A 5358-nucleotide genomic window follows, 5' to 3' on the forward strand; every position below is an offset into this window, starting at 1 on the left:
CCTCCCTCAGGACTGTAGCCAGCTCAGGTTACCTAAAGAGAGAGGGTAAAGGTGTGTCTCCTCTGCTGGGCCCATCCTCATCACATTGTCACAGCACAGAGATTTTGGGGAGAAACAAAGGTGGCTTCCTGCCACAGGCACAACCTAAGGTCTAAAATGATATCATATAATTTGCAAGAAATATGGTAACATAGAGTCATAAATCACAGAAAATTAGGGCTAGAAGGGACCTCAGGAGGTCACATCTAGTCCAACACCCTCCTCCAAGCAGGACCGGCCCCAAATAGATCATCCCAGACAAGGCTTTGTCGAGCCGAGTCTTAAAAACCTACAAGGATGGAGATCCCACCATCTCTCTGGGTAACCTGTTCCAGTGCTTTACTACCCCTCTAGTGAGAAAGACCATCCTCGCTGGTCCATATTCTTATCTCAGCTCCTGCCCCTGGGATGGAGCAGGGCAGTAACTTTACAGGACATGACAAGGCTGCACAAATGCTTAGAAGAGAGCACACACAGATTTACACACCCGCATGCCGGCACTTTTGATGCACCCGGATGCTATGGTGATGAGTGGCGGGCTGAAACGCAATGATTGATAAACTCGCGCTGTGCTTTTTATGTTCCGAGTGCTGTCTACATGCTACCTAATTAAAAAATAGGCTAATAATTGAAATTGTGGGGACAGCAGAAGGAAGCAGAGTATAATTTATCCCTGCAATCTTCCTCCTAACAGATTACCCTTGTGAAAACAGACCGTGGATCTTCACACGCGTATAAACCTGCCAGGAGGGAAAGGTTAAGTTTGACGCTTCTATTTCCCCCTGTTCCCAAGGGTTTGGTAGGATGAGGCAGTGGTTAGAGCCCTAGTTTAGGACTCGCCATGTCCCTTTGGTTACGTTGCAGCTCCACTCAGCCCCTAAAGTGGGTGACATTATTTCTTGGCACATCATTTGTAAAAGGCTGCCTGGTGGTGCAAGTTTAAAAAGTCCTCTTCTGGAGCAGCCCATTAGGTATAACATGCTCTAACTCTTGCAGGAGTCAGTACAGATTGGAGCAGAACCAGGTGGGTTTTCAGCAAGGGGCAAAAAGCCTCTGAGGTCTGGGGTGGGAGGCTGCATTTGAATGAATCCCTCTGAATGAGAGCGGAAAACTTCTGGGGAAAGCACTTGGCACCTCCATTGTATTCTTTATTTGCACATTATTCAGCATTTGTATCATACTAGTGGGGAAAGGCTGTAGCTTGGCACTGTATAGACACCTAGTAAGAAGCTTCGCCTAATGACAAAGATAACTGAGAACTCATGGCGCTTGGGTGATGCACCAGAGAACTAGAAAAGAGCCAGCGTGGTCCCAGTCTTCAAGAAAGGAAGGAGGGAAGACCCAGGGAATTACAGACCAATCAGTCTGACATCCATCCCTGGAAAGGTCCTGGAGGAAATTATCAAGGGATCCATCAGCAGCTGACTAACGAAGGCAACTTTCTGAGTGCCAGCCCACATGGCTTTGTTGCTGGAAGGTCTTGCCTGAGCAACCTCATCTCCTTCTGTGACCAGGTGATGCCTTGTCTGGACAAGAGAGATGAGGTTGATGTCATATATCTGGATTTCAAGAAGGCCTTTGACTTGGTCTCCCATGATGACCTCATGGCTAAGCTGGAGAACTGCAGCCTTGACCATGGCACGGTCCGATGGCGCTAGGGTCAGACCCCAAGAGTATTAGTTGATGGGAGTATATCAACATGGTGCGAGGTGACTAGTGGTGTCCCTCAGGGCTTAGTACTCGGGCCAGTACTCTTCAACATCTTCATTAATGATCTGGATTCGGGCATCAGATGCGGACTGGAACAGTTTGCAGATGACATTAAATTATGGGGGAAGGATGTCACCCTGGAAGACAGGCTGTCCTAGATGGGCTCGCAAGGTGGGGGGACCAAAACATTTAACGCCGAGAATTGTAGGGTGCTCCACCTCGGACAAGCATCATACCTGTACGCTCGGCAGTGCTACGCTCGCTGGCACCACGACCGAAAGAGACTTGGGGGTCTTGATTGACTACAAATGAACATGAGCCATCAATGCAATGCCATGGCCAGCAAAACAATCCAAACTTTGGCGTGCATCCACTGATGCATCTCAAGCAAAACCAGGGATATAATCTTCCTGCTGTACTTGGCTTTAGTGAGGCCACAGCTGGAGTACTGCATCCAGTTTTGGGCCCCCCACTTCAGGAGGGATGTGAATAAGTTTGAGAGAGTCCAGAGGAGAGCCACCCGCATAATCAAAGACCAAGAGGGCAAGACTTAGCCTTATGAGGAGAGGCTGAGGGATATGAGAGGCTATGGGACTCTTCAGCCTGGAGAAGAGAGGGCTCAGGGGGGACTTAGTGGCAGCCTATAAGTATCTAAGGGGGTGCACCAAGATCTGGGAGAACAGTTGTTTACCAGAGCTCCCCAAGAGATAACAAGGTCTAATGGCCACAAACTCCTGGAGGCCGATGTAGACTGGACATAAGGAAAAACTTCTTTACAGTTCGAGTGTCCAGGGTCTGGAGCAGACTCCCCCCCAGAAGTGGTGCAAGCACGTACTTTGGACTCATTCAGATGCATATCTTTCTGGGATCGTTTGACCCCAGCAGACCTCCTGCCGCTGGCAGGTGGGGCTGGACTTGTTCCCACGAGGTCCCTTCTAGCCCCTAATGTCTATGAAATCTATATCTGGCAAGCTGAAGAGACACGGCAAAGAAAGCATTACTATCTCTGGGAACTAAGGCAGAGAGAAGGGATTAAGTGATTTGCCCATGGCTACTCAGGGAGGCAATGACAGCTTGAACTGAACTTGGATTTCCTGTATCTCAGACTAGTGCCTTCCCCTCCCATCTGCCCTTCCTCACCTTCCTCCTTCTCACTCTGCTTTGGTTTTCTTTGGGGCGGTTGCCTCTGCCCTTCAAGCTGCCTTGTCAGCGTTTGGAGGATGACTCTGCAGGATAGTGTCCAGCCCAAAGCCAAAGGGTTGAGCATGGAGAAGGGCAGAAGCCTACAGCCAAGCAGCCCCAGCCCCCACCCCACCCGCTAGCTCGAAAAGCTTCTGGAGCGGGCAGCAAACGTCACAGTTTGCCTCTCTCTAAATTGGGCTTGACCAAAGCCACACCTTGATCCCCTCTCCTGGCAGTTTGCAAACTGGCCCTGAATCCTCCAGCCGGATCCCCTCTGCATTCACAAGGCTTCAACCTCACTCAGCCCTTGCAAGTTTTCTTTGCTCAATTTAAGGAACACCCTTTCGCAGGCAGGGTCCAGTCCCACTGGGACCATGGCCATTGTCCTTGTGCTGCTGATTGTCAAGCTTACCCAGTAGGAAAATATCCAGGGCCTGACCCAGTTTGCTGGGGGCTATGGCAGACCAACTTTGTGCATGTGGTGCAATGCACTTCTGGTTGCTGCGCATCCACTCCACTGTGGTCCTGCCTCTTCCCCATTGTCTCCTGTGCTATTCATGGGGGCAAATCTTGCTAAACTATGCTCCATAGGGCTCAGAAAGAGGTAGTTCACTGTGCTAGTCTGAAGTGAAGCAGAAGGCAGGGTTGATATGCACCTTTACAGACTGACTGAATCAGAGTTGTGCAGCACAAGCTTTCGTAAGCAGCAGGTTTACTTCCTCAGATGCTGTGAAGGGACCGCAGGAGGCAGAGCTGCTAAATCGAAAGCAATGACTGAATATGAACGGTATGGAAGAGGAGGAGGAAAAAAGAAGGGGTGCTGCTGAGAGAAGCAAGGTGGGTAGAAGAGAGGAAACCAAAACAGTTAACTCACTCGAGGGACACAGAGATTATTAAAGCAAATCCAGGTAATGGGATAAGAATCTGAGGTCACAAGTTAAATCATCCTTAATCCAGTCCAGTCTGTGGATGATTTGTGCTTTACAATTAATTTTTTTAAGCTCTGTTGTCTAAGACCAGCCACTTCGAGGTCAGCAATGGCCTGTCCAGGGAGGTTAAGGTGTTCTTTGTGCCTTTTTGGAGCTGATGTCAGATCAGTTTTCACTGATTCTTACCTGTAGGGACAGCCCCATCTGTCCAACGTAGGCAGCAAAGGGGCAATGTGAGCAGGTGATGGTGTATATGATGTTGGCAGAGGTGCAGGTAATGAACCTTGGGGGTTTAATCTGTGTTATTTAGTCCAGCGATGATGTGGCCTGTGTTGATGTGGGGCCACAGCTGGCATCTTGGTCAAGAACCAGGTCTGGCAGCTTGGTGAGAATAGGAGTAAGCTAACCTGTTGCTGAAGAGGCTGCTTGCCAGCTGCTCAGTTGTGGCTATGCCTGCAGGAAAGGATACCTGCTCCTCTTCTGCCCCTGTGCAATTCAGTACCAGCCATGCACTGTCTGGCCCACACCGAGTCTGAACTGAAAGGTCCCGAACCTCTCACCACCTTAGCTGCTGCTATATTCTGTACCAAACCTGGGACCACTGACATGGGATGCTATTTCCCTGCAGCAGAGGAGGTTAGAAGAGCCCTGACTCCCAATCTCCAAAGCGGCATCCTCTTCAAAGCACAACGCACGAATCCATTAACCTCAGAGAACGGGGAAAGGGCCCCTTTGGAGAAGCCTGCGCTATCAGACAGTTGCCGGACACCTGGGACTGAGACCCAAGTGACTTAGCCTGACAGTCCACGGCCTGAGCAGGCACAGGACGTGAATCAAAGGGAGAAGCCATTTGCCCTGGGGACGCATGTGCGTAGGGGAGCGTTTGCAGTGGAGCGCAGAGCTGGGTCTCGGCTGCCTGGACCTCATGCCCAGCCTGTGAATCGAGCTGGTGGCGTTTCTGTCGTAAGCCCTGCAGGGTGCTTGTCCAAGCCTGGGTGTGGGCAGCTGCCTTACTGCCCCATGGTCATCATGGGGCTGGGTGGCTCCACAGTTTCTTACCAGGAATTTTCTTACAGCAGCTCACAGGGGGCTCGCTTGAGATGAGCGCTTCGCTGTGCAGGCAGAGGCCCTATTTAATAAAAGGCAAGTCTTGCTCCGAGAAGCTCGGCATCCTGATAGACACACTGGAAGATGATCATCCTCATAGGAGGGCAGGAGAACCAAGGCATGGGGGGCACAAAGGGTGCATCTATACGGTTCCCAGCACCCTTCAGAGTGTAATACCAGACTTAGCAATGAGGCAAAGAAGCCACTCCAGGGGCATGCACCTGTCCCTCCAGACAGAGGTGGGTGACAGCTCAAGACCTTTGATCCTGGGTTGGAAAGCACGTGCAAAGCAAGCTGCACGGTATATCTGGGGAATGCCCTTCCGTACTCACCAGAGAGCGCACAGCACCTCACACCCCCTGGCACGTAGACCTGTAGCTTTACCCCAGCC

This window comes from Gavialis gangeticus, unplaced genomic scaffold (assembly GCF_001723915.1).
Source record: "Gavialis gangeticus isolate Ggan-Ray unplaced genomic scaffold, GavGan_comp1, whole genome shotgun sequence".
Classification (NCBI taxonomy): Eukaryota; Metazoa; Chordata; order Crocodylia; family Gavialidae; genus Gavialis; species Gavialis gangeticus.